The 18,394-nt window shown below is 44.5% G+C and overlaps 1 protein-coding gene across 4 annotated transcripts in view; it reads right to left on the bottom strand.

Moving 5' to 3' along the window:
• Positions 1–18,394, bottom strand: part of MGAT5 (alpha-1,6-mannosylglycoprotein 6-beta-N-acetylglucosaminyltransferase) — a 338,815-nt gene that overhangs the window by 282,570 nt on the left and 37,851 nt on the right. The window contains exon 1 of one of the 4 annotated variants that reach the window (XM_063712756.1): positions 3,840–3,884. The exons of the other annotated variants lie outside the window; for them this stretch is intronic. The gene's annotated coding sequence lies outside the window, so the exon portion shown is untranslated. Of the gene's footprint in view, positions 1–3,839; positions 3,885–18,394 lie in introns of those variants that run through there. 4 annotated transcript variants of the gene reach the window in all.

The raw sequence follows: 18,394 nt of genomic DNA, 5'->3' as shown, positions 1-18,394 counted from the left end.
AGGGGAGTCCTGAACTAGCTGGAAGAGGAGGGAGGAAAGAGGAAGGGGATTCTCTCTCACACACTCATGGCTCCTTGAAACTGAATTAAGAGGGAAAATAGATGGCTGTGACCTAACAACAAAGGAACCCGTAGCTAAGGGTGGATCCAGGTAGTGCCAACCTTCCTCAGAGAGGAGGTACACTAGAGTTCCTGATAGGTCTGAGTCCCAGGCCAACCACACATTTCAGAACTTCCAGGGACAAAATAACAGTAATTTTAACACAAGCCAAAGCAAATATCTTCCAAAGTTAATAAGACATATTAGCAGCAAGATCAGAAAGGCAGGGAATATGGAGGGGTAGGTACATAAGAGCCTGCCCTATTCACTCTCTGTACTTGTGTGGATATTTGAAATATTTAAAATATTTAGACATTTTCTAGGGAAAGACAAAGAAACACGAAAACCTCTTGCCATGAACCAGAATCCTGATTAGATGCAGCAGACCTGGACACTGCGGGTGAAGGAACACTGCTCTGCTGCTCCACATACCCGGACACATACTCCCTGGTAGGGAGATATGGGCTGGCTCACAGCCCCACCCTGCCCATGGGCCAGGAGGGAAGCAAGGTCTCACCCACCTCACTGTCAATGGGCAGTGGTGTCTAAAGTGCAACCGTGGGGATTCTGAGCCACTTCCCAGGCTCTGAGAATGAGGACTGAGATGAGATACTGACATGCACCACAGGCAAAGCACCTAGAAGAGGTGACAACATTCCTCAGCTAACAATCTTGCCAAAGCCCATGGTCACCATCAAGTGGGCCCAAGAGGCCTATTTCTGCCCAACACTAGGCAAGCTATGCACCCCAGCCAAGATCAGGCATTGGCCTTTTATAAGATATGACTGACCAACATCCTGGGAAGCACAGGAAGAAATCTGAGCAGAGACAATGAAGGTGCTTTATTTTAATCACATTTAAGACTTGCCATCTAGTTCCCATGACTTGTCTCAAATTATTCGTCCTTGATGCCAACAGGAAAATGTCATTAGTTTTTAATCTCATACTCTGCATTTGTTGATTAACACATTGCAATGTCTGTGCTAACCAGGTAAAAATAAAATGAAATAAAACTTTGACTGCCTAAAAATTAGAGTGCTTTATACTCATTCAGCTCATATGCTGCTATGTGCCAGTCACTGGCACTAGCCACGCATGGCATAGAGGGGAGTGAAGCCAGCACTAGCCCTCAAAGAATGTCTAGACAGACCCACAGTAACTAAAATCCATTCCAATTCTGCCCTTTCTCTACTTTCTTTGGCAGTATGTGTTTCTCAGATCCACTGGGGTGGCTTTCGTTTTTACTTGTACCAGGAACATGGCATCTTTCTCTTCCAGTTACGTCTTGAGAAATGAGATGTAAAAACAGGCTCTCTTAGAAAACTAGGGCATAACTGACCAGACACAAGATCCACTGGCCATGTGAGAAACGTTCCCTGACATCCAATTCCCAGGGATACCCTCTTATCACAGGCTCTGTGGCTGCTAGAGTTAAAGGCTCATTTAGGCTTAGAAGCTAATGCTCTTCCCCAATCTAAACTGACTTCGTATGATCTCACATAAATCTAAGCATAAAGCCAGGACAACTTCTTCCTACCTAAGTCAGAAGAGAGATGATGATTTATAACCTGGGTGGGGGAGAACAGTGAGCCAGTTTACCACCTTCAGGATGACCCAACTATTTCCTCACTCTCTAAGGTGGAGAAAGCATGTAGAGGCCACATGCTTTATACGATGAAGGCTATTTAAAGGATTACAAGGAATGTAAAGTCATCTGTGATATGGCTTTCGAGTTATAAATGTCAATGGCAGTTAAGTCTGCTGCTTTGGGAACTCCTCCAACAACAGGTTGACAACAGCCCAAGCCGACGGCTCTGGAGGAGGCTGACAGACAGCTGCTCTTTCGGTAGTTATTCCTGAAAGAGCCAAGAGGCCTCTCCAAAGGCAGCTAGGTGTATGACATGCTAGAGGGGGAAAGCGACAACATATTTAGTGGCAGAAAGACACAGCCGAGGAGTCCCACATGACGCCAACACGTCTGCCTGCCTCATGAAGGCTGTCAAACCCACATGGTGCAGAACTGAGAACAAGGGGGCGCAGATACTGGTGTGAGAATCACAGCACAGTAAATGCAGGAAGACGATCATCTTTCCCAGAACATAAACCACAGCACTGGGTGGCAGGGCTGACGGACCCAGCTCCAGCCTCCCCAGTGCCAGCCTACTATCCCCAGCTGCCCCGCCTGGCAACCCTCGAAGAGCAGACTTCCCTACCTGGCAGCACTAAACCAGTTTCAGGGGAAACAGACCCTGGAAGACAGATTGTTCAGTTGTCCAGTCCCTAAAATGAAGTCACGTTCCTATTAAGCAGGGTGTGGAATGTATATATGGGGGACATGAAAGGATGGATTAAATATGCTTGTATTTGAGACAAAAATCTCATGTTTTTAGAGATTAAAAATCCCTTTGAGTTTCCGAAGGACACATTTTCTGTTTCTCTGGTTTCTCCCAGTGGGACAAACTCTCAAGGTAACAGCCAGAGAGAAGCCTTAGATAGAAGTCACGTGGTCACATGATTTCCTAGCTCTAACGTTAATGCTTTTATTCACATCAAGACATTCATCTAGTTGTGGGATGCTGGGGTGTTTTTTCTCCTGTGATGTTGTCAGAGGCGAAGTGTGTTCAAAGACCCACATACATAAAAGAAACAAGAATTAGGAATGTTTAATGTTTCATTCTGTTGACCCCATAACCTTGACACCCAATTCCTATCGGCCTGTGAAATATAAATGTTCTGCTCCAAGGTGAACATCTGATTTACCAAGGTAACTTCTCAAGGGTCTGCCCCTTAGGCAGTGGGTTTAAGTGCTACAAACAATTCAGATGGTTAAAATAAGGAAGTACTGGCCGGGCATGGTGGCTCACGCCTGTAATCCCAGCACTTTGGGAGGTTGAGGTGGGAGGATCACAAGGTCAGGAGTACGAGACCATCCTGGCTAACATGGTGAAACCTTGTCTCTACTAAAAATACAAAAAATTAGCCGGGCATGGTGGTGGGCGCCTGTAGTCCCAGCTACTTGGGAGGCTGATGCAGGAGAATGGCATGAACCAAGGAGGCGGAGCTTGCAGTGAGCTGAGATCGTGCCACTGCACTCCAGCTTGGGAGACACAGCGAGACTCTGTCTCAAAAATAATTAATTAATTAAAAAAAAAGGAAGTACTTAGCAAATTCCTTCCTCCATAAAATATGCTCAGAATTGAGGACTTAAGAAAATACACCTCTTGGAGCAATGGTTCCTCAATACAGACACAGTTCAGAGACTATACTGTCCTTAGGAGTCACACGCTCCAGTTCAGTGGGCTTCCTTCCACTGACGCCATGATGATGTGTGTGTTGGGCCCAGGTTGGGCTGCTCTAAAGGACCAGCCCTTCTACATAAGAATTAAGTGGCCATGATGAAGCTCAATACATTTGTATTGATAATGATTAAATGAAGTAAAAAATAGCCTTCTGCTCCAGTCACTTCACTAATTCTATACACATAAAATAATCTTGTCCAATTAGTCTGAAAAAATTCTACCAGGCCTTCACCAGATAGCCAGAGATGTCCCCTCAGGATTATGGGTGGTGCCAAGAGAGCCACCCCCTTGCTCTTTGGGACCAGAGTGCCAAAGTGTATTTTGATGGCCCCAAATTATAACATGGGACTACTCTACACAACTTGGCCCTCTCCCCGACAAGAGCAAATACCCCAGCTCTCTGCTTAGCCCAGGTGAGTATCTGCTTACTATAGTACTTACATGGCTTAACGGAGCCTCCTCCAATGTCCACTTTAGAATAGGAATCACTTCTGAAATCACAAGGACAAGGACGGTTTTAAGTTCCTCCTTTTAAAGGACTTGATCCATTGCAAACAGGCTGACAAAGAGCTTGTATGAACTTTGGTTCTCCATTTTTTTGGAGCCCAACTGCCTTTAAGATCGTCTCCCAAAAAAAGATACTTAAAAATAGCTAGGTGGGCGGCCCTACCACTTCAACACCCAGAGGCATTTGTCTAAAAATTATTATCTCACTTGTTAGGATCCAAATCCATCCATTATTAGTTCAGCGGGAGTAAGGTGACACTTGGCAAAGACAGAGCCTCTGCACAAAACTGCTTCTTGTCCCAGGTCTCAGGAGGCATTAAACCAAAGCTCTTACCAATCCTAATGCTTTCCGGACTAGCCTACATTAATATATACACACAGTCCCAAATATATATATATATGTATATATATATATATATATACATATATATATATGTATATATATATATGTATATATATATATGCACAATTTTAAAAATAGCGCCATTACAAAAAAAACTAAGGAGTTTATAGTATGAAATAAACCCAATCAAATTACAAGCCTTGTAATAGATTCCTTGTAGCTGTTTCTCCCCAAAGAATAAAACAAAAAGAAGCAATAAAAAGCCATTTTAGAAATATATCTCGGCCGGGCACAGTGGCTCATGCATGGAATCCCAGTGCTTTGGGAGGCTAAGGCAGGCAGATCACCTGAGGTCAGGAGTTTAAAACCAGCCTGGCCAACTTGGCGAAACCCCATCTCTACTAAAACTACAAAAATTAGCTGGGCGTGGTGGCATGTGCCTGTAATCCCAGCTACTCAGGGAGGCTGAGGCATGAGAAATCACTTGGACCCAGGAGGCGGAGGTTACAGTGAGCCAAAACTGTACCATTGCACTCCAGCCTGGGAGACAGAGCAATACTCCGTCTCAAAAAAAAAAAAATAGTAGAGATCTATATCTACTATGTGCTTCTGATTTGGCTATTTTCCCTCTACAAAACTCCTTTATAAGAAAGAAACCAGGGAAAAATATGTCCATTAAAAGACATGTATAGTATGTTTCTGATGTTCATGGACTGTATGAGCAGAAAATTGTAAAACTGAGAAGGACCTCAGTAAGGGAGGGAGGGACACATCTACCTTCAAGCTGACTGTTGTCTTAAGACTACCTTATTCTTAAGGACTTCATGGAAGAGCATACTGTATAATCGTCTGAAAAGTTTCTGGAAGAGTTTCATTATTTTTAATCCAAACGAAGCCAATTCCTGCAAACCGCATGAAGTATTAACATTTTTCTCTGTGTCAACAAGCCCTGAGCAGTAACACAGGTTTGTACACTTGGGCAACTTAGGAGAACAAGCTCAACCCACAGTCATTACAAATCCACCATCTCTATGAAACAGTCTGGACTCAATAAATGTTTACTAAAGGATGGACGGTTGGAAAGAACTGATTCCATGCCAGTGACCGTTTTTAAACTAGCATCTGTCTGAGATAGCCTTGAGGGGAAGGAATGGGTTTTGAAAACGGATTATCGTGACACGGAAAAAGCTGTAACTCTAGTAAGTGCAGTCAAGATTTGTTTCTAGAAAACAATCCTCAGCATCTTGGTCAGATCAAGAGCACTTCATTCATGAGTAGTGGTGTAGGCTAACGGAATATATACCCACATGCCTCGGGCCTAAATGATACCAACTTAGTTTCAGTGCTTTTAATCTTTTATGTTTTCATAAACACCTAATTGGTGCATCATATGGCAATTTTCCTTATGAGTACTGCCCATGGGTGGCAAGTGACTTATGAATCATACCAGTAATAAAACTGTAAGATTCCAAAAAAGGTTCATGATATAAAGAAGTAGTTTATTATCCTTTACTTCACCAATGCTTTCAAATCTCGATTTTACCTTAAGAATCAGACAAGCTACTTCCTGAGTCACCTGAAAACTACTGCGTCACCCTTGGCTCTCTGTTCATTTGCAAAACACCTGGTCACCAAGAAACCAAAAGGCCCTTTAATTCTACTGTCAGCAAAAGTTTTAATGTTCAACTAATCTAAATATAATTTCCTGCAGAGCCAAGTACATAACATTAATGGAAATTTATAGCCATTTCTAGCTGTGTCTATAGATAAAGAAAATATTGAAGAAGTCCTTTCTCCTTCCTGATTTTCAAATCAGGTACTGTACACCACCACAGCATTCATCAAGATTTCACCCAAAGTAATTTTTGGAGATTAATTGGCTCCCTCAATTTCTTCTTGGGATTATGCTGTAATTTTCTTCCCTTTCTTAATTATAACTAAGCTGCGAAAGCATTTGTAGATGGATATCATGGAAGTACAATTCAATCTTTTGTGTGTGTGTGTGTGTGTGTGTGTGTGTGTGTGTGTGTGTGTGTATTTTTTAATTATGGAGATGAGGTCTCACTATATTGCCCAGGCTGGTCTCAAACCCCTAAGCTCAAGTAAGCCTCCTGCCTCGGCCTCCCAAAGTGCTGGGATTACAGGCACGAGCCACGGCGCCCAGCCTTGAAATCCCATTTTCAACCAACATTTATTCCTTTCATTTTATTTTTTGGATGAAAGTTACAAATGCCCTACAAACAAAATAACCTACTTGATACACTCTTACTCTACCACAGCATTCTATCAGAAACCTGCATTGTGTCTTTGCCCTTCCCCAAAGTATCTCTAAAGGTGAGCCGTGACAAGGCAATACAGGTGCAGGGCCCAGCTGCGTGGTGCCCACCCAGGATCCAATGGCACAGGACAAAGGTAGCCAATTCCAGACTTGCAGGTCTCACATCTCCCCACCCACTTATGACCCTCAGCACTGGAACCTGTCAGGTTGATCCCTTCTCAAGGGGTCAACCTCAAGCATTTCTTTCTCTTATTCCCTATGGACGACGTCTCTCCCAATAGAAGAATCTCAGAATCTAGAATACCAAAAACAACCACGGATTTCCCTAACTTTGTCTACGTCTAAGACAAAGGTGGCTGAGAACATCAAAGTAAAGAGTGTGTATGGTTCTGCCTAAAACCCCTTTATGCCTAGAGAAAATATTTCAAATAAGACCAACTGATATGCACTAGAAACAAATCATGATCACATATAAACTTTAAGTCTTTCAATCTTCCTTGTCATGCATCAGATAATCACATAGAAAAGAGCCCTACAATTACAATACTAGCTTCACGTGGCTTTCATCCACATTGGGCAGAGCAGCTAAATTCACCATACTGTGAAGCCCAGTTTCATAGATCTAGGTTGGTCTTTGACGCCAGAACGTATTAAATGGTAACCTTAAATAGGTTTAGATTCACTCAACTCAAAACTTTCTCTCATCTTTCCATTTCAATGAGGCCTCTCATCAAGTCTCCATGAAAAGTGTCCCCCAAATACAATAAAATCAAAACCTGTCCCAACTCACTAATACTGCTTGCGCTCAAATACAAAGCTCCAGCTGTCAAACTGTGTGACAGCAACCAAGTGATCTCCAACCCCCCGTCTTTTTGTGTCTGAAACAGAGGTCATCATGGGGCCTCATTATGAAAATGGGGATTCACAGCCAAGGCAAGGGAGACACAGTCTGCGTGTGGCACCAGGGTCAGTGAGCCTTCCACAAATGTTAGCAATTATGATTACTCTGGTTGCTGTTGCTTTAATGCAACAATAAATTAATAGGATTATAAACGGGCAGTTCTGGAACCACTGCGAAGCCTGGAACCATAGGAGCAGGTGGTGCCTGATGCTACCTGACAGTTATTTTGCTGATAGCTACTTTGTCAGGCAGGTGTGACAAGGATGATTCAATGGCTTGCAACTTGGAATGCCCTTAGTTAAAATGACTGCTCTCCTACAAATGGTCCCCAGGTACAGTGTGTTTGATTTACAGTTGAGAAAAAAATAGCCAAACTTCTGAATCCATCACTAACTTGGATTACAGAGATAATAGTTGTAGCCAAAGCTTATCCAAAATTTTAACCAAGACATGATGAAACCGTGCTGGAAGACCACTTATCTAGGTTTGCAACCATTTTTAATGTTCATTTGCAGTATCACAAAGAACAGATTCCCTTTACATGACTTGCACACCATACCAAATGAAATTTGGTATTGTCATCAAAATTTTAACAAGCACCAGGGTATTAATCTTAAAATTCTGTTTTCTAAACCATCCCCAAGCTACTTGTGTTTCTTTCCCTTAGCACAGTAGTTCTCAAAGTGTAGACCCCGAACCGGCAACATCATCATCTGGGAAGGTAGGAATGCAAAAATCTAAGACCCTGCAGGTCCACTCAATCAGAAACTCTGGGGTGGGGCCAGTGCTGTTTTAAGAAGGCCTCCAGGTGATTCTTGGATGCATGCTCAAGTTGGAGAACCACTGCCAACACGCTATAAACATGTGGGCTGGGCCATTACTTCAGGCAGCTCTTTTCCTTAAACTATCTGGCATTTTTCTGTCCCTTAGAAACCTGCTATAGGATGATGTCAACTGTTCTATTTTTAATTCCTCATGATGAGGCTGAGGATGATTCATTCAGCACCTTATGTGATCACTTAAATAGTAAGGATCCTTCCCTCCCACCCTAATGGAAGGTGACTGCTGCCTGTTATTTCTGATGTAATTACAGGAACAATTCAGTAACAAAAGCTTGTCCTTTCTCAACCTCAGCGAACGTTGTAATAGAGACTTATAACTCCCTGTTAGTTTCCATAATGTGTTCGTCGTAACGTATCCTTTGAAACCCATCTTACCATATGTCATAACAAGGAAACACAGAACCCAGGATCAAACTTGTAGTTAATAGAGATCAAAACTGCAAGTCTTTGGGCAAACCTTTTTCAATTGACAAGAAACAAGTCTGTATCAACCATCTGGTTTTATCTCATTTATCTAAGTGAAATCCCTATAAAGAAAAAAAAACAGTTGATTTAAAGCTCTCTATGGGTCCTGAGGTGACCTCATCTATTGTGCATGGTCCCATCACCACCCAACATCTAACTTAACTAATTACCAAAGTAGGAAGCATTCAGAGACATTTCCTAAATATTAAATAAAACCTTTTCTATACCTTTAATTTGTTGTAATTTGTTGAGGTGTGTATTAATTCAGAAGTTAATTTCATACCTGCTATGAGGTCTCCTGATGAATTGTGAATACCAACATGTTATTAATTTCCCTTGTTTTTGATTAATCTTGCACTTAATGCCAGACAAGAAAGGCAACATTAATGTCTGAAAGACAAAGTTCAGTTCTTGTAATATACTAAATCAATCTCACGTGTTCAAGTAAACAGAAAGCCCAGATAAGGAAATAATGGAATTGGCTCCAGAAAGTGTCCAAGGTGTGATGTAAATAAATGCCCAGAAACTCAGAATGTTTAAGCTGTAAACTCCAGTTTTAATACTCCTCAGGGAGAGGAAGAGAATGCAAGTCAGAATTCTGAAGACTGCACTATGCACGAATAAACTTGTGCCCTTACTGTTGACCAGAGACATGATTTATCACACTATAGTTCTTACATTTCCAAGGGTCCCTCTGTGTATCACTCAGGATCTTCACACCTTTCTCCTTGTCTTCTCTCAACTGTCTCTGCGATCATCTCAGCACTCCTGGCTCAATACATGTGAAAAGACAGTCTCCCTCATCAGAGGCTATGAAGGAAAGGAGCAAGACCCAGTCTTATGCAGTTTTAGATCTTCAGGGACCTCTGTGTCTACATGCCAATCCTATTCCCCTTAATAATGCCTATAGTGAGAACCTGCTATGTGCCGAGACACTAGGAGCCTCAGGCAAGTTATCAAACACAGCTGTACCTCTTTGAGGTACTATTTTTCATACCTTACAGGAGAAGAAACTGAGATTCAGAAAGCTAAATATCTTGCATAGTTGATCCCCATCTTAACACAGATCTGCCAGGCTCCCAAGCCTGGAGTCTTCCATATCACACTGCTTCCCTAGGAACATGAGTTACAGAACATTGCTGGCTCCCTAGAATTTTTTTTTTTTTTTTTTTTTGAGACAGAGTTTCGTTCTGTCGCCCAGGCTGGAGTGCAGTGGCGCCATCTCAGCTCACTGCAAGCTCCACCTCCCGGGTTCACACCATTCTCTTGCCTCAGCCTCCCGAGTAGCCGGGACTACAGGCGCCCGCCACCATGCCTGGCTAATTTTTTGTATTTTTAGTAGAGATGGGGTTTCACCCTGTTAGCCAGGATGGTGTCGATCTCCTGACCTCATGATCCACCTGCCTCGGCTTCTCAAAGTGCTGGGATTACAGGCGTGAGCCACCGCGCCTGGCCCTAGATAATTTTTTTAGAAGACCTGAATGCTATGAGCATGCCATCTTCCTCTAAAAAAACTTCCCTTCCCACTTCCAGCTCCAACTCACCGAAGTCTTCTTTGAATTCCAACATGAAACAACCTCACGATCCCATGCAATATATTAAATTTTCTAATGTGCATTAGAGTATCCATGTCTTAAATCTCTACTCATAAATAAGCCAGCCCCACTAGGACTTACATCCCAGCTCTATGGCTAAATAGAGCAATCAGTCATCTCTGGCCATCAGCTAGAGCAGTGATGCCCAACATGGAAGCCACTTATAACGTGTGGTTATTTCAACCTAAAGAAAATTTTAAGATTTCATTCCTTAGATGCTCTAGCCATATTTTAAGTGCTCAAAAGCCAGTTGTGACTAATGGCTACCATACTGGATGGCACAGATACAGAACACGTCCATCATCACATAAAGTTCTACCACACAGCCCTGGTGGAGAGTTATCTCAAGGCAGCATCTTTTCATCTTATACCCTATCAACACCGTGCTGGAGGACAGAGCCTCCTTACCACAGAATTAAGGGACTGTCAGGCTAAGTGTGGCCATACTCACGTGTTTTTGTTTTGTTTTGTTTTTGAGACAGGTGTCACTATGTTGCCCAGGTTGGAACAGAGTGGCTATTCACAGGCCCAATTATAGCACACAACAGCCTCAACCTTCTGGCTGGACTCAAGCAATCCTCCTGTCTCAGCACATCTCATCTTTTAACAAATAACACTTCTGGAGGAGTTAAGTCATTTGGCATACTTATTAATATAGAATACTAACTAGTAAGTGGACTGACCTCATAGGACAGAAAGCATCAGAAATGAGAGGCGCTAAGAGAAAATCATAGTAGGCCCTCGCATTCAGGAATAACCACCCTGTGCAACCGCACCTCAGGAAGCACCCAAGCGCAAGCCCCACAGACAAGAAGAACCACCCACACAGGCCCACCTCTGAGGTGCATCCTAATCAAGGCCCTCTCCACGTAAGAGGTTAACCTCTACAATTCTTCCTTGGCAAGATGAGGTCCCCAAATTGGGTCTCGTTTCTATTTATTAAAGAGGACAATGCTAGGAAACCAACCAACTCTCAAAGCTTATTTCCTACTCTCAAAGCTTATCACTCACTGAATTGCTTCACTGAAAGTTGGAATAATTAGCACGTAGACAAGCTTTTGTTGACAAGGACAGCAGGCTAGAAACAGCCTCAGTTCCCTTGGGGACAACTGACCCAGGAGTTTTAGTTTAAAAGATTTTCAGGAATTAAAAGCCTGAGAAATTCTGGGGGTAGCTCCAATTTGGGGAAGGACCCTAGAATACAATACTGGTTACTGCTGGATTAGAACAGCCAGAGTGAGGCACATGGAGTGGTAAATAGGCAAGAACATTGATATGAGTTTCAACTGTTACCACCTACAGGTTCCCTACACACTGCATCTCTTCTCTCTCTCTTGTTCATTGTCCCCTATCCTCTCTTCCTGCTGTCTGTGCATTCAGCCACTAAAACTGAATTCCGCACCCAGGACAAGCCAGCCTTCATGGCTGCCAATATTGGTCTATAAAGAAGTGGATCCAAGTCATAATGCTACTTCTGTTGCCAACTCCTTTAGATGATTTTGGCAACCCCTTTGACAGCCCCCCGACTCGAACTGCTATACAGGTCAGACCTGGGTCTCTCTCAGTACAATGTTAAGGTAATGAAAGGGAACTGTGTAGAGCTAAGACAAGAAACCAAAGTGGAGAATTTTCTAATAACAAATGCAAATCAATTCATCCTTCTGGGGGAAAATAAACTCACATGTTCCTCTTAGAGCCTCTGACAATCATCCAGTCCTGGACAAACGTACCTCTCTCCTCTGAGCATCCAACTTAATCACATCAGTAAGATGTCTGCCTTTTTTCTCAGCATTACTCACCTTTGCTTAAGAACCACAGCCAGTTGAATTGCTAACTCTGACAAGAGTCCCTGTCTTAACTGTCTCCTACTCAGTAGCTTACACCAGCTTTCTAACCTGGTGGGCCTTTCTCCATCCTCATGCCCCTCCCCCGATTTCATCCTGCACACCTGCCAGGTGAACTGTCCGGAACACCCTTACCCCAGCCCCCACTCACTAAAGCAGGGCCTTCAATAAGGCGTCTTAGGTACCAACATCTCTAAGATCAAACCCTGGCCTCCAAGGCCCTCCAGAATCAGGAAGGGCTGCTCTGACTAAGAAATCTACCTTTTCTCCATATCGTATAGTCAGGTTATTTTCCCTGTCCCCAATACATCCCCCTTCAAGCTCACCTTACCCTTGCATAACTCAGACATCTCCTCTGGGAAACTTTCCCTCCTGGGTGTAGTAACTCTCCTAAGCAGACTGTCAACTCCTCAAGAGCAGGACACGTCTTACACTTCTCGGTGTCTCTGAAGAGTATTTCAGACACAGAATCTTCAGCAACACCGACACTCCACAAATATTTGACAATCCACTGAAAATACAGTTTCTATTCATGCTCCTAAGTTCATTATTCCAACAGCAGATTCTCAGACCACTAAGGTCATCCCACTTCAATACACAGTTTGCAAGGCACTTAACATCTCTAAACCTCGGTTTCATCTTCTGTGAAATTGCAGTAATAACAGCACCTACCCCACATGGTCATTGGTGTTAAAGAGATAATGGTGAAGCACTTAGCATCATGTCTGGTGCATAGTAGGCATCCCATACATGTTATTTCTACTCCTCCTCCTAATATCAGTAAGTCTCCTTAAGGGGACAATGTGACACAGTAGAAATAACATGGTTGGGAGGACAGAACGAACCTGGGTTGAAATCCCAACTCTGTTCAGATCCTAACTGTGGGACCTTAGGGAAGTCACTCATCACTTAACTGTATTACCTTCAATGGTAAAAGGAGATCAATAACCTCAAAGGATTCGTCTAAGGACTAAATGAGAGAATATACCTAAAGTTCCCAGTACATAGTCAGCAGCTCAATTAGTAGCATTTACTAAATATGGTTTTAGTTCCATTAAAGCCCTAACAACTAGAAAAGAAAGACACACCCTTGCACTCCTCACTTGCCTCACTGCCATCTCCTTCTGGTCATATTCTTTAAGGGAAGTCCCTAAATCAGGCCCAGAGTTTCAGCTGACAACCCGCCAGTCTTCAGCAAAAGGTCCTAAACCACGAGTACAAGAAAATTACATGGTGAGCTGCAAGGAGACCCATTTCTTTAAGGAGAGCAGGTGTATTTTGTTTTTGTTTTTTTTTTTGACATGGAGTCCTGCTTTGTCACCCAGGCTGCAGTGCAGTGGTGTGATCTCGACTCACTGCAACCTCCACTTCCTCGGTTCAAGCAATTCTCCTGCCTCAGCCTCCCAAGCAGTTGGAGTTACAGGCCTGCGCCGCCATGCCCAGCTAATTTTTTTTTTTTAAAGGCCAGGGTTTCACCATGTTGGCCAGGATGGTCTCAAACTCTTAACCTCATGTGATCTGCCCACCTCAGCCTCCCAAAGTGCAGGGATTACAGTTGTGAGCCACTGCGCCCGGCCAAACATGTGTATTCTCATTCTTATCACTTCACCATCTCCAAATATTCATATCTACTCCTATTTTACACATGTTTAGCAAGGTCCTTCTAGAAAGAAAAATACACTGGTACTATTATTCATTTAAAAAAATAATAAATCTATGAAACTATTCTAACAAAAGGAGAGCCAGAAGTACTGAGAGAAAAATCCACAGATTAAACTCGATATGCAAACAAGTAGATAAAATATGACAACCCCATGAAAAGCCCCCAGCCAAGATCACAACCTTACTAGAAGGAAAAATAAACTCTACTCTTCCAGACCACACCAGGAGTTTTTGAAAACTGAGGGGAAGTCAGAGCAGAAGACAATCCTGAGGCTCCTACTCCCCTCTTCCTAGCAGCCCAGGCTTCCGCCTCCTGCCAGCCAGAGTCCAGGGCCCTGGGAGATCCTGCAGGAGGGGAGACAAGAGGAGGGCAAGAGGCCAGCATTCAGAAGTTAAATGAGTTACCAGGTAACAAGGCTCCCACCAGAAATATGTCTTCTAGGCAATGGTCTGATTACACAAAGCTGAAAAATGACTTCACTTCCTTCCCGTTGCTCCCAGGCCCAACCCAGCCCCCAAGGCTAGCCCCATGGTCTTGGCAACGCACTGGCCTGGCTCCAGCTCAACAGGATCTTCCCCCAGTCCTGCTCAGTCATCAATGCAAGGACAGTCATTCCCTCCTGAGGGAGGCTAAGAAAGCCTTATTGGAAACCATGGTGACAGAGTTTGTCCTTCACAAGGGCTTATATATCCTGTAAAGAGCTGCAAACGCACGACCACTGGCAAATACTGCAGATGGCCTCCCTGCCTCCAAGCTTCTTCACCTTCTTCCACCACCTCCAGCTGTCCTAATTTCTTCAAGCTAGAGCCTGCCGCGGGGCTCACAGATGTTCTCTGCTAAAACTATTCAGTCTGCTCAGATCGTCCTGGCAGATCCTAGCCTGAAGTTCACCAGAAGTATCAGATAACACTAATGATCATGGCAGAGCAGCTGGACCATTACCCAATGCTCACCAGCCAGCCAGATGCTTCCGAAGAACTGCATGCAACTTTCCCCACAACCCCTTTCAGGGGCTACCCTTATTATCTCCACTTGCAGGTGAAGGAACTAAGCACAGAGGGTTAAAGTAACCTGCACAAAGTCACAGCTGACAAGGGAAGCCAGGATGTAAACCCTACACAGCACCTACACCTGTAGCTACTCTCCACTCTTTGTCCTTTTGCTAACCCCTAGAAGAATGACCCCTTACACACAACAAACCAGCATCAGGTGCTGGTGGGGGAAGTGGAGGACCAGATGTGTTCATACAATACCCGCACCCAATCCTTAACCTACACCAACAGCTGCACCCAGCCTTCACATCCCCCATGAGCAGTTTGGGTGAGCCAGCCTGCATTTTGCAAAAGTGGAAACCAGGCCGGGCGCAGTGGCCTGTAATCCCAGCACTTTGGGAGGCTGAGGCAGGCGGATCACGAGGTCAGGAGGTCAAGACCATCCTGGCTAACAAGGTGAAACCCCATCTCTACTAAAAATACAAAAATTAGCCAGGCGTGGTGGCAGGCGCCTGTAGTCCCAGCTGCTCGGGAGGCTGATGCAGGAGAGTGGCGTGAACCTGGGAAGTGGAGCTTGCAGTGAGCCGAGATTGCACCACTACACTCCAGCCTGGGTGACAAAGCGAAACTCCATCTCAAAACAAAAATAATAAAAAAAATTAAAAATTGGAAACCATATTACCACTTACCCCAGGTTCCACCACACTAGTCAGGCAAATATGCTGATTGACTTGTCTGATATAAACCCATCCCCCTTCCTAGGAAAGCACAGCAGCAGCCAGCTGAGGAATCTACATTTTCTCTCCCCAAAGGACTCTGATGCAGTTTAGGATACATGGCACCACCACCCTTCTCCAGAGAGCTCATTTTCAGGGCAGAGTTGGGAAAAGGATGTTAGAATCCCATAAGGAACTTTTAAAGAGATACGCCATGCCAGCAACCGAATCTTCTAGGGAGTAAGGACAGAAGAGGAGCTAAAGTAATGCTTTACTTCTAGGAGTCCTTATCATGCCCCCACTATTGAGGCAATGCCTTTCCAGCACAGTCTCCACTCACTGCAACCTCTGCCTCCGGGGCGGGAGTGGAGGGGGGCAGTGGCTGGGACTATAGGCTGTGCCACCATGCCCGACTAATTTTTAGTAGATACAGGGTTTCCCCATGTTGGCCAGGCTGGTCTCAAACTCCTGGTCTCAAGTAATCCACCTGCCTCAGCCTCCCAAAAGCCTCCCAAGGTACTGGGATTGCAGGCGTTAGCCACCATGCCCAGCCTCATACTACTTAGGAAGACAGTAAAATTAGATCATGTGAAAGTACAAATACCCTGTAAAAACTCCTCTACAGATGTTTGCTGTTCACTTGTAATCAGAGAAAACACAACTGTCTTAACTCTTTGGGCTGGTGTAAAGCACTAGAAACCTTCTGTCTGAGCAATCTTGTCACCGTTCAAATGCTTTAACATTCTCTCCTCCAGAGATTCACTTAGCAGACACATTGCAAGCAAAGAGAAAGGAAGAAAAAAAAGAGGAAGGGAAGCGAGAAGGGAAGGAATGGATGAATCCTGGGGCCTTTTACAGGACACTATGTTGGGAATACAGGGACCCTTCACACACACACACACACACACACACACACAGAGTAGAATTTAGACTAGTGTTCTCCAGAAGAAATGTAATGCAAGCCACAGATGTAATTTTAAATGTTCTGGTAGCCACATAAAAGGTAAATAGAAACAGGTAAACTTAATTTTTAAAATGTATTTTATGTAACATAATATATACAAAATATCACCATGTAAAACATGTAATCAACATTGAAACATGTATGAAATAGTTTACATTCTTTTCTTCATATTTAGAATTTGGTGTGTATTTTACATTTATAGTCTACCTCAATTCAGATTCGCAGCATTTCAAGAGCTCAATAGCCACATGTGCCTAGTGGTTATCATGTGAGACAGCCCAGATTCAGACAGTGAAGGGCAGATAAAGGGGAAGAAAAGAGGTAAGAATAAAACTCTAAAAGCTCTTGGGGGGGTCCATTTGGGGAGACAGTAGTAGTGATGGCAGTGGGGGCCCATATGGAGCAGCCGCTGCTGTAGCAGGGGAGGCACAGGTGGGACAGGGCACTCCACAGAGCCAGCGGGAGACGGGAACAGGCAAGAGCCCCGCCCCCTTCCGAATTGGTGGGGCAGGAGCCCTGACCTCCTGGATGCAGCTGCAGCCACCCAGCCATGGCTGTGGGTCCGGGCATCTCTGCACTCTTGGGGGCCCAGTTAGCACCCCCAGCCCCCACAGGCTTGGAAGGGCCTGCTTTCGCTGCCTAGCCACTCTCGGCTCCCGGCACCAGCTCTGATTTCAGAGCAAAGTCGAGGCCAAGTCCTAGGCACTGTCGCAACCTGGCCATGTATGAGCACACTTGGGGCAGCGCTGACATGCCAGCCCTCTGCCACCCCTCCAGACTTTGGGCACCAATGAACACAGGAGGGAAGCCAAGGGGGCACTTAGAGGGGGTGAGGGTGACTCGGTATGGGCCTGCAGGTGCCCCTTGGCACAATTTAGGTGCCATGGACAGTGGGAGGAGGCAGACATGCTCCCAGGCAAAAAGGGGCAGGTCCCTGGTAAAACCCCACCTTCACGCCAGGGACGGCCTGAGGCCTGGGGGCCAGGCTGCCATTCCACCTACCAGAGTGATAACTTATGGTGCTTTTTCTGGCCTGCCCATGGCCGCCCATGGACCAATCAGCACACGCTTCCTTCCTTCTGAAGCTCATAAAAACGCTGGACTCAGCCAGACTCGGCCAGATATCAGAACAACCTGTCTGCAGAGACAAGCTACCCTCAGCTGAGGTCTCCCCTCAGCTGAGAGCTGAACAGACTTGTCAGGACACCCTGCCTGCAGAGACAAGCTACCCTCAGCTGAGGTCTCCCCTCAGCTGAGAGCTGAACAGACTTGTCAGGACACCCTGCCTATGGATAGAAGCTACCCACTTCAAGTATTCTAAGAACTGTACTGCTGCTCAATGAAGCCCCTCTCTGCCTTGCTCACCCTCTGGTTGTCCGCGTACCTGGCAGGATCTAGGCTGTGTGCCCCTTATGATAATCTAATGCCTGATGATCTGTCACTGTCTCCCATCACCCCCAGATGAGACCATCTAGTTGCAGGAAAACAAGATCAGGGCTCCCACTGATTCTACGTTACGGTGAGTTGTATACTTATTTCATTATATATTACAATGTAATAATAGAAATAAAGTACACAATAGATGTAACGTACTTGAATCATCCCAAAACCACCATCCCCCACAACCACCAGTCCATGGAAGAATTGTCTTCCATGAAACCAGTCCCTGGTGCCAAAAAGGTTGGGGAGCACTGAGCTAGACAACACATTGGTTATAATGACCCTTCAAAATATCAATAGTAGTAACCATGGTTTTGTTAGTAACACCAGTAATGGTCACCATTTACTAAGGGCTTACTAAACCCCCAAGCACCTTGCAAATGTTTCACAAGCTTTTTTAAAAAATAAGCTTTCATTTTTGAATCATTTTAAATTTGCAGAAAAGT

This window comes from Pongo abelii, chromosome 11 (genome assembly GCF_028885655.2).
Source record: "Pongo abelii isolate AG06213 chromosome 11, NHGRI_mPonAbe1-v2.0_pri, whole genome shotgun sequence".
In the NCBI taxonomy this organism is placed as follows: Eukaryota; Metazoa; Chordata; class Mammalia; order Primates; family Hominidae; genus Pongo; species Pongo abelii.
This window is presented reverse-complemented; position numbering and strand designations above follow the sequence as displayed.